At 43.3% G+C, this 11,901-nt stretch overlaps 1 protein-coding gene across 4 annotated transcripts in view; it reads right to left on the reverse strand.

The window, feature by feature from the left end:
* Nucleotides 1-8,940, reverse strand: part of SLC16A12 (solute carrier family 16 member 12) — an 83,158-nt gene extending 74,218 nt beyond the window's left edge. For 3 of the 4 annotated variants that reach the window (XM_072971576.1, XM_072971578.1, XM_072971577.1), the window contains exon 1: nucleotides 7,869-8,938. The gene's annotated coding sequence lies outside the window, so the exon portion shown is untranslated. Of the gene's footprint in view, nucleotides 1-7,868 lie in introns of all 4 variants that reach the window. The other variant, XM_072971579.1, reaches the window with a different exon arrangement.
* Between the last annotated feature and the right edge of the window lie 2,961 nt (nucleotides 8,941-11,901).

Genomic DNA, 11,901 nt, shown 5'->3' on the forward strand with positions numbered 1-11,901 from the left:
ACCAAGTCTCTTTATCATTGGAACACCCTAAATATTAAGTAAAATATTTTTTAAAGTATCTCATTTATAACCGCTTATGCTTTCCCCAGGCAGACTTTTCTAAGAATGTTTATGAGTTTTTTAATTAAGGCAAAACACTGTTGCCTGGTGAGCCTTGTAACTAAATTTGCCAAACAGCTGACCAGCACTGAGGGTCAGGTCTGTGTCAATGACATGAAATGAAGCATCAGACCCATGTGGAATGGACCTTACCCCCGGGCCTCACCAGGGTCATACCCAGAACCTAGCAGTCACTGGTCTGATTCCAAGCGAGAACGGGGACATGGGGAAAATGTCTGGATTTTAAAAGTCAAGAAACCACAACACTTCTTAAATGATTTTATGCCAAAAATACCACCATGGCTGTCTACACGGCCAAATCCACTAGCTAACCACTCAAGTTTATCTTCTCATTCTGTACCTCAATACTCATATAGAAGGAGCCCTATAGGTTTGCACTGGATGTAGGAGTTTTGAACAGTGGGAGAACTTCCTTGACTGGCTTCCACAGCCTGTGCCCTGACCCTGCCAGGCTACCCGACACCCACACACATATACACTCATTCGCCACCTCTTTCGCAGTTTCGCACATGCATGTGTGAAGCAATAACAAATTAAAATATGCAAAGGAAACTTCACTGACCAGTGTGTATTGGGTTAATGAGAGTACAGAAGAGGGTATCTGACCTCGCACAGCCATTCCTCAGGATTTTATCTTTGACCCATCGCACGTCTCTTTATAAGCACTCTCCTTGGGTAATGACTTCCACACACGCAACTTAAACTGATTCTTTATGTTGATAACTGCCAGTCTAGATTTCTTGCCCAGGACATCTAACTGCTCATTTGGCTCTCACTCCCCACAAGCACAAAGGCTACAAAGTTAATAAGACCCAAGTCTTCCCTTGCTTTTTCAACACAGATACACAGTAGCAACTCAAAATTAGGAGCTATCGGACCTCATAAACCAAATTTGGTAGGAAGAGGGAAGCAGAAACTTAGAAACATGTGGCATAGGTATTTACAAACTTGTTTTCGCCAAGAAATCCTTTGTTCAAATAAAATCTTACTTGGAAACCCAAAATGTGAAATCTAGGATGGCACACCTGCTTGGGTTACAGAAGAGACCATGCATAGGAACCCTAAGCTGGACTTTCCCCTCTCCCCTGTCCCTGTGCCATGTCACAGCCCCTGAGGCTCGTTGAAACTCTTAGAAATCTGCAAAATTTAGTTCAAGAACTATTGGTCAAGATCCATGAGGGTGCTATTTTTAACACAAAAAAATGGAAAAGCTACCCAGTAACTGTGGGTGACAATTTCTGAGTATTAAACAAAAAAGGACACGTACAAATTACTATATACAGAATAGATAAACAACCAGGTCCTACTGTATAGCACAGGGAACTATATTCAATAGCTTATAATAACCTATAATGAAAAAGAAGAATATGTATATTCTTACATAGATATATAATTGATTCACTATGCTGTACACCAGAAACTAACACAACATTGTAAATCAACTATACTTTAATTAGAAAAAAGGAAAGCTTCTCATATACTGTACGGACACTGAATAGAGAAATTACAAAAAAAATTAAAAGAAAAAATTATCATGTTCAATTTTTCTATCAGGTATGATAAAAAGATACTATAACAACCATTTGTTTCTATAAAATTTATTCTGTAAAAGCATAAAGTGATTAAATATTATGTAGATTATATAGATTGGTGACTCTCGGCCCACGTTACCATGAGATTCCCAGGCAGGAGGGGTTGCTTTAAAAATTCCTGATGCCCTGGATCTATCCCAGACCTACTTAATTAGAATTTTTGAGGGTGGGTCCTTGGCACCAATATTTTCTTTCCCTTCCCCAGGTGATTCTAATGTGTCATCAGGGTTGAGAACAATTAATATAGTCTTGAATCAACACATCAACTCAGTTGTCAAACACCAATTTGAACAAACCACTCCTTTTTGATAACAGTGATGCCTGGGAGTTGGGTTCCCCTCTACCGGTGACTAATTAATAGTGATGGGTAAGGTCGCTTTTTGCTAGCTGTCTGGTTGACCCATATCTGACTGAAGAGGCAGCACTTTCTTCTCCTTTAAAGCAGATCTAATTTTGTTGTGAGTGTGAATTGGAGGGGCGGGGGGGTTGGTGATTCCTTCATGGGCTGTGAACACTGTTGTCTGGATACAGGTAGAGAGAACTGAATTGCTATTTTAATAAATACAACTGGTTTTGGTACACAGATATGAGCTCACTTCCATGGAAAGTATTTCATCAAAAAAAGGAGAATTACAAAATCAGTACTAATTGGCCCCCAAAATGAGTAATTTTGGCCTTGGTCTGTAATATATTCAGTAAACCAGAAAATGATGAATTGTGCTCAGAAATATTTTGAAAAATTATAGTCTACAAGTGTTTAAGTATTGCTAGAGTTAAGATTTTATGTTTACATATATGAACCAGGGAGCCATAAGGCAGTTTGGGTTAAAACAGATTGTGATTTTCATGGTGATTTAGAAGCTTGAAAACTAGCTCAATGGTAGAGTGCATGCTTAGCATGGAAGAGATCCTGGGTTCAATCCCCAGGACCTCCATTGATAAATAAATAAATGCAATTACCCCCATCCTATGCAGAAAAAAACCTAGGTTCAGGTTTCCTGTATAATCTTTTTTTCTTTTTATTGTTGATTTACAATGTTGTGTTAGTTTCTGGTGTACAGCAAAGTGATACAGTCATATATATATATGTGTGTGTGTGTGTGTGTGTATATATACACACACATATTCTTTTTCATATTCTTTTCTTTATAGGTTATTACGAGATATTGAGTATAATTTCTGGTGCTTACAATAGGACTTTGTTTGTTTATCCATTTCATATATAGTGGTTTGTATCTGCTAATCCCAAACTCCTAATTTATCCCTCTCCCGCTTCCCCTTTGGTAACCATAAATTTGTTTTCTATGTCTCCTCTGTAATCTTAAGTGACTAATATTGCATCAATAGGAAAGGCTCATAAACATGGAATTTCTCTCCAGAGCCAAAGAGATAAGCTATTTTCAAGATACACCGGGGTACCCTAAGAAACTGAAAACATTAAAAGCTCTCTTAACTGAAGCAATCAGGAGTCAGTAAAAGTAGAGAGTCAAAAAGTGGATACATCATGTTTCAGACATTGTATTTCTTTTTTTTTTTTGCTTTTATGTGTTTTTTTTTATTGAAGTATAGTCAGTTTACAATATTGTGTCATATTTCAATTTTAGCCACATAAACAAAAGTAAAATCACTCACTGATCTTTGGATGTCAGGTCATGATTGCATTTTTGTGTTTAAACCACTCCCACACTGCCACCTCCCTTTTTTTTTTTCTTGTCACCTCTGTTTCTTAAATGCACTTGTACCTTGAAGACACTTGTGAAAACCTTGACAGCAAAATCTTCCTAGCTTTTTACTATAATTTTCCAATCTTTTATAGCTGTCTGTTCCACACATGGGGAGCAGTAGTTTGTTGATTTTTTTTTCAATATAGCCTTATGGTCTTTCTTAAAGTTAAGATAAAATTCACTATTTTAATCATTTTAAAGTATATATAATTCAGTGGCTTTTTGCACCCTCACAATGTTGTAAAACCTAATTCCAGAACCCCCATCACCCCAACAAGAAACACTGTACCCATGACCAATCACTCTCAATTCCTCCCACCCCATACCCGGGCAACCACAAATCTACTTTTTGTCTCCTCCATTTATTTGCCTATGGTGGATATTTCATGTAAATAGAATCACACAATATGTGGTCTTTCGTCTCTGGTTTCTTTCACTTAGCATAAGGTTTTCATGGTTCATCCAGGCTGTAGCACCTTAAGATTGTTTTTTTAAATGCCTTATTTTTATGAGTCTCTATGGCAATCAACTTAGTTTTCGTAGAAAGAGCACTCTTTATTTGGCACTCCCATTGTATCAGTTTACGTAATATTTAATCAAATTACAAAATTACAATAGCAAGTAGCACTAAAATAAATAAGGCTGTGACCAACACCACTGTAAGTGTGCACCTGAGCTGATAAAAGCAAAGTACACCAGTTTATTATGATGATAGTTATTTCCCACAGTGGCCTCTGTGCTCTGAGCAACAACCTGTTCGTTTCTCGAGGAAAAGGAGAGCCCTGGTTAACCCAATGAGTTGTTTTAGAGTTTGTCGGTACTCCGTTACCCAGGACTGAGCGGTATGCATGCAGAGGATGTAAAGGGGAGACAACCCAACCCAGCCTCGACTGTCCCCAAAAGGAAGGCTTCTGTGTCTCCGTGTTCAAAAGAAGCAAGCACGTGTTCCCACATAGATAGGTAGACCCTTCTGCCTCTATAAAAGCATCACCGTTCTACCCATCTTTCAAGGATCAGCTCAAAAGTGTCCTCCCCTCTAAAGCCTTGCCTAAGCCTTGACTCCTCGCAGAGCCGACATGCTGTCTCTCCTTCCTTTTAATTTCCGAAGTACTTATCTCTCTCTCCCTCACAGTGGTTATAACTGGTATCAGGTAGCTAGTTACACAACGTCCTTTCCTCCAGACCAGGCTGGAAGTGTCTTCAGAGGCAGGATTTGCGTCTTTACAGCACAGGAACAGGGGGGCTCAAGACGCAATCTCTGCACAAATCTGTAGTAAGAAGTTCAAGAAATATGAAGTAAATAATGAAGGAGCACATTGATTAAATGATTAATTAATGGTGCGAAACTTCCCACCTGGCTATATAGCAACACACCTCTTCCCTCAACCTGCAGTAGAAGACGGGCGATGAGAATCTGATGGGGAAGAGCGGTGAGCAAAGGAAGAAAAGCAGCTATTCTGGGTGCCTTGCTGCTGTCAGCAACCACGACTCTCCTCCTAGTGTCTAACAGAGATCACTTTCAAACAGGACACTGTTAGATAATGACACTTCCTGATGTCCTTTGATGTAGAGCAAATTAAAAACAGACAGAGAGAAAATCTTTGTCCTCGAAAATCTCCTAACATCTTCAAACGTGGATTTGGTTTTTCTCAATTAAATTATTCTACTGCTTGAATGGGCTTCTAGATCTCCTAGAAAGGTACTCACATGCAAATAGCTTCCAAATTGGCAATTTTTTAAAGAAAAGCAATTGGTTAGGTAAGGAATGCATAAACAACCCCAACAGGCACACTGAATACTTTTTTTTGGCTGTATATAACTGAAAAACTGCCAAGTTCATTTTGATAAGCCTTTATTAAAAACAATAAACCTGCCTGAGCTTGCAAACCATGCCATTTTGAAGAACAAGTCATTGAGAGAATTAGAAAATGCTTAAAACTGCATATCTGATTTAAAAAAAACAACTTCTGTGGTAACGGATATACCAATAAGTCACAGGACCGTGTCACCTATTAATATGGAGGGGGGGACAAAATATAAAGTGAGACAAAATAAAAGCAGAACAGCATCTTCATAAATAAATAAGCAGCTACATCTTAAAACTAATACAATTACAGTCTGCCACACTGACATGAGGGCACCGACACTATTGAGAAAACTAATCCTCTCATGCTTCATCAAGTTTAATGTCACTACAATGATGTCTTTGCACTAAAGGCAATGTAATTTCAGGGACAGCGAACACACATACATAAAATAATCAAATGTGGGAGAATTTCTATTCATGTAGAGTTCACATACTTCAATTCATAAAAGTCAAACTGACTTTATCTGAATTTGCTTCCTTGTTTTCAGTGATTATAAAATCTGCAGAATTACAGGACTGCAAAAAAAATAATTTGGGACATTAATGTTGAAATTTCAAAACTGAAATTTTTTTCTATCTGCCAAACAAAATTCTGGAAAATTCTAACGAATACATTGTAAGTTTAGGTCCAGGGGATCAAAGATCTTTGTTTTGTTCACTGATACACCCCTAAGTGTCCAGAACAACACTGAGCCCATAGTAGGCACTCAATAAATACTTTTTAAATTAAACTAAATTGAAAAACAAACAAAAAATGTGCAGTGGTAATGCTAAAGAAGTCAGTTTAAAATTCCTTTCTCAGCTCTGTTATAGGTCACAGTATTAATCACAACACATATATTGTCCTCATATAAGCTACTTTTCTCAAGCCTGCTCCAAAGTCACAAATCACACTTTAAACTCTAACCAATCATCTCTCTAGAGACGTAAGAATCAGAAGAAACTCCAAGGAGAGATGGAAATAAATTTAGTTCAACTGTTTTGATTACTGCTCTTCTACTGGAAGTTCACCTGAGATGTATCTGCACATTCATCTTCGTTTAAGAAGAGTGTATTATTTAAAATTAAGGGCTTGTATTTTTAAAATTTATACTACAAAGGTGGTTTGACTAAATCAACCTCTCATTCACTTCAGAATCCCACCAGTTAAAAAAAAAAGATAGATAAATAAAAAATAAGGGCAGGCAAATGATATGATTAGGTGTTTCTGGTCATCATTTCTGTTCAAAATGCCTGGAAGCAATATGCTTTGAAAATTGAACTAAGTCAGAAGGAGAAGGCCTGGATTCTAGTGTTGACTCCATCAAAAATGAACACTATGAGCTTAACCAATCATTGCTAACAGGAAACTGAGCTTCCTCCTGGGTTGCACGGTGAAGCCTTTGACTAGATGGTCTCTAAAAACTCTTACAATTTCCAAGACCCTGTGATTATAAATGATCAAATCCAGTCACTTAATTTCTACTTCTCGTTGGGACGGTCCGACGCCTTTTGCCTAGTTTGGCAGGACATTCACAGTGGGTGAGGGGAGGGTGGGGAGCAAACTATGCAGAAGCAGTTAACGACTTGAAAAGCTAGTGATCTCGGATATCTGTGGAGATTGTGTGTTTCTAAATTTGGAGGGTTTGAAGACTTTCTTCCTGAGTCAGGCTGAGTGCACCACCAGAGTTCCCAGCTCTCAGCAAAGAAAAGATAAGACGAACTCATTAGAGACCCTTTAGAATGGAAGGGTGTGACCAGTGCTCTGGCAGGTCCCATCTGACTCAACACTTCAAAAAAAAAAAAAATTACAGGAGGTTCAGAACGTTGAGTTGTGAAAGCCGATGTCTAACCAAATAGCTCCAGGACTTAATTGGAATCGTGCTTTTAAATTTTGCTTCTAACACTTTTCCTTGAGCCTGCACTACAGGTATCACTGATTTTCTTCACGGAACAAAAGCAACTAAGAAATTAAGGCAATTGAACGTTGTCAATATTATTACCTGAGGGAGAGGGGAGAGCTTTTAAAAAAAAAATAAGTAAGATACAGTAGAAACAGAATCCAGAGGAAAGGCGGTCTTCATCACACGAGGAGTCTGCATTTGTAAACCACAGGAGATGGGGGCCCTCAGCCGCTCCCTCTCCAGCCACCTGCCCTGACAGTGCCGGAGCGCCGGCCCAACACCGCCGGGACCAGCGGGCACGAGTCTCTCCCCCAACCCAACAGGAGTTCCGAGGGACGGGGTTGCGGCGCCGGGCTCCCCGCGTGCCGCCCGGCGCGGGGGCGGCGAGGAGCCGAGGGAGCGCCCTCCGCCACCTTCGCCCAGCCCAGCCCTAGAGCCCGTCGCCCCGCCGTAAGGGATGCCTGGGTCACCTGAGCCACCGCCTTCTCGTCACAGCCGAACCCGGGAGCGGGCAAAGGGCGAGCCAGGGGGCTCCGGGAGGGCCGCGGCGGGAGGGAGACGGCGCCCCGGCAGCCGGCCGGGCCAGGCTCCCGCGCTCCGCAGCCCGCCCAGAGCGCGCAGACCCCTTCTCTACCTGCGCCCCCCCCCCGCCCCGCCCCGCCCGGCCCCGCCGCCCGCTCACCTCGTGTGGACGGCTGCAGCCCGGGCTGTGGCGCGCGGACATGCCCCCGGGGCGCACACACCGTGCCGCGTCCCCGCGCGGTGGCCCCCTCCCGGGCCCCAGACGCCACGGTCCGCGCGTCTGAGGGGCGGGGAGCCGACGGGGCGGAGGCGCCGACGGGGCTGGGGCAGAGGGCCCCGCGGGCAGCGCGGGAGGCGGAGAGCGTGGCGGGGGAAGATCCCGGCGTTCTGCCCGCGAAGTGCACTGGCGAGTTCAGCGACCCTGGCTCTGCCTCGGACTCTCTGCCCGGCGGGCGAATGGGATTTACCACCGGGATCCGCTCTACGTGCTGCGGTTTGGCAGGAGGGTGAGGGGCGCGCAGGAGGAGGGACGCCCGGCGGTTATGTAATGGGTCAGCCCGCTGTGACCCGAGCTAGCTCGCTCCGGACGGCCCGACCCTCCCCGGAACAGCCGTGCGTGCCCCTGACCTAGGCAAGCAGAGGGCCCGGTGTTCTCAAAAAGAACTTTCCCCGGGAGGGCCAAAGAGCAGGCTGTGGAGAAGGAATCCAAGGCCTCCTTTAGGTGTATCTGCAGCCCGTCCCATTTCACAGCACAGAAAACCGAGGCCCCAAAGTGTTCGTTTAAAAAGCTGTTCCTTGGAGTTAGACGGGCCTGGATTCAACTCTTCTGAAAAGCTCAGTGACCTTAGACAAGTTACTTGAATCTCCGAGCCTCAGTTTCTTCACCTCTAAAAGAATGATAGTGCGCACTTCCTGTGGTTGCGGAAATGGAGGCGCAGAAGCCCGGCGTACGTAACAAGCCCAGTGAAAGTTACTGCTGTTGATTGTGCTGAAGTTCGCCCAAGCCCCCAAACGTCGCCTTGAGATCGCCTGTCTCACGGGCTTGAGGAAGGAGCTGCCGAGAGGTACCTCAGATAAGGCAGGTGCCAGGCTAACCTTCCTGTAAGTTATGCCCCCTGTCAGCACAGTCTCTGAACTGACGAGGTCTGATGCCAACGTCTTGGGGTCTCCACCTTCGCTGCTCAGCAGCGTCGTCCTCATCCGGGGCCCTGCTGGAAATGCGAAACCTCAGGCCCAACCCCAGAGCCTTTCAGCCAGAATCCCTAGGTGATTTACTCAGTTGTACTTCCAAGTTTCAAAGTGAGTTCAACTAGAAGGGGACTTGAGAGATACTGTATGGTGGCCACACGATACCTTCGGGGGTTTTTTAAATAGACCAGTAAAGTCCGTCCTCATTTTACCCTCTGGCTATTTCATCTCTTCTCCACCCCTCAGTTTCCTGCTCTTCAACTATAAATCTGGATTGAGGTCCTCTTTTCCCTTGCAAAAACCTCTGGGTTACCTCTAAGTAATGGTTAGTGAATCTGTGTCTAAAATACACAAAAGAATTAGCAAATAGGGCTTGTAAAAGAATTCATTAGCATTGAAAATGGACTGAAGATGTTGAGGCGGGGGTGAGCCCTGAGCTCTCATCTGTGAAGGCCTTTAGGTTAAAGGCATGAATACTTTTGCAGAAAAATACTCCTCTTAGTTAAACATTGTTTGGGGTGGCAAATAAGCCCAGGTGTCTTCTTTTTTAAAGTTTTGAAAAATTGAAAGAAGTCTCACGTGCTTTCCTCTACCTAGCTAAGTGAGCAGTTACAGGGGCTCTAGCAAAGTCCGAAGCAATTACTTTATGTGATTAAATGTTCTGTGTTTGTGTTTTGTGTGTGTGTGTTTGTTTTTAATTCTCAGAGTGTTCAGATGTAGTTTGGCTGACTCTATCACAGGCAGAGTGCTGTTCATCTCTTGCGAGGTAAGTAATTCTGGATTGTCGATGACGCTGATACCAACTCTATCAGGTCATTTCCATCTGCCTCCCCTTTGGGGGCTGCAAATAAACCCCTCAAGGTTGTTGAACAAGCTGGTGTCATGGGTGGGCCGTGTGGAGGCAGAGAAAGGGAAGATGGGAAAAGGAAAGGAATCTCCTTCTTCTGAGGTCGGGAGGGTCGGAGGAGCTGGGGAGGGGAGGAGACACCCCACTGCTTGCCTTGGAATCCAACCAGGGAGGAAAGGGAAAAGGCAGCATTTCTCCCAAACAGCACTGTCCGATAGAATTTCCTGCAGTGGTGGAAGTGGTCTATAGTCCCAAATGGCTATGAAATGTAGCTCTTTATGTTTAAATTTTAATTAAGATTCAGGTTTAATGAAATTCAGATTGTTGATGTCTTAGTGCTAGTCATTTTATATTTACAAAGTTGGGGGGACAAGGTACTACAGTTACAGCATTATTAGTTAAATAACTCTTGCTGATGTGATCAGCTACTCTGGTACCTCAACTACCATTTAATATCTGTGCTCCAGCCCCTCCCGTGGCCTCTCCCTCCCCACCCTGGGCTGGGCACTACCTGTACTGTTCTGGCCTGGAGGCACAGCATACTTCGTCATATCCCTACCATTTGTATCCAATAAATGAGTGTGTTAACTAAAATCACATTGCACCATGGTTCAGGAGAATCCATTTTCAGATGAGATTCTCAGAAGCCTGACACCTTAGGGTACATCCATTATGGAAGGAATTGTTTGTTCCTTTTATTTGGTCAAACAAGGATGTGTGGACTCAGCAGAGAGAAACGAGAACATTGGCTTCAGATAAGAAACATTTGGGGGTGTCCAGGTCAGACTGGGGATTACCTGAAGGTTGAGGGTGGGGGGTGGAAACTTGAGGCTTTTACCTAAATAGAATTTGAAAGTTTATTTCCATGGCTAACAAAGATTCTAAGGATAACTACAAACAGCATAAAAAAGATGCAAGTATTTTATGCTGTCAATTATGCAAATGAGGGCAAGACCTAGAATGTGAAGTTGTGAAATTCTTTCTGGGACAGCAAGAAACAGTGATTTGTGAATAACCTTCTCAAACTCCTGTTCCTTCTGACTTCTTTAATAAGATCACATCCTGTGGACACCTTTTATTTTTTATTGTTTTTAAAGCAATTGTTTATTTTATTTTTAGGTTTTTTGGCAGGGGTTGGGGATTAGGTAGGTTGGTTTGTTTGTTTGTTAAGTGGCAGTACTGGGGATTGAACCCAGGACCTCCTGCATGCTAAGCACACGCTCTACCACTGAGCTATACCCACCACCCCACTGTGGGCACCTTTTAGATCCCATTTTCTTCGTTGTCTTCCTCGGTTCCTTTTCCTTGAGAAGGTTTGCTTAGAATTCAGCCCCTATTTCTCTGCTCTCCTTTCGTCACCCATATACCGTCCCCCTGGTCATGACTATAGCTAACATCCGCTGTCCTGGGCAGTGCATTTCCAATTCTGACCTCTCTCTGAACCCCAGTTCTTGTTGCCAGATCCCCAGTGGATATTGTCACTGAAATCCTCCTCACCCTATCACTTCAAATGTTAACCCCATCAGGAACTAAAGTTGTCATTGCGATCTGCTCAGAGCTCCCCCCAAACTTCCTGTTTCTCTTCCCTGTCATCACGGCCTTGGTCTCTGGGGCTAAAATTCTCACATGGAGAGAATGACTTGAACTGTGGAATCATTTTAACTCATTTTTCTTCTTCGTGGAGAATTGGTATAATGGAAGACACTAGATTTGGAATTATGGGACCAAAATAAAAATCCCCTTTTTGTCACTTCTTAGCAGGATGAACTTGGGAAATGTCTTATCCTTCCTCAGCCTCATCTATAAAATTAGGTCAATAGTACCACTCAGAAAATATGGTTTCAGCAGCTGCTTATCTCAGCCTCTGTGCTAATTAGGTTAGACTCTCCCCTTTGCAGTAATGACCTTTTGGACGTGATAAATGTTTGTCATGGGGTCGCCTTGCACATTGCAAGATGTTTAGCAACATCCCCAGCCTTTAGCCATTAGCTGTCAGTAATAATGCTCCCAGTCATGATGGTCACAGTTGTCTTCAGACATTGCCAGATGTCCCCTGAGCCGGGGGGCAAAAATCACCACCCGGTGAGAACCAGTATGTTAGAGAGGCAGTAGTGTCTTACTCTGTGGGTCTGTGAGGATTACACGAGATGACAAACAT

The sequence above is a fragment of the Vicugna pacos genome, chromosome 11 (genome assembly GCF_048564905.1).
Source record: "Vicugna pacos chromosome 11, VicPac4, whole genome shotgun sequence".
Classification (NCBI taxonomy): domain Eukaryota; kingdom Metazoa; phylum Chordata; class Mammalia; order Artiodactyla; family Camelidae; genus Vicugna; species Vicugna pacos.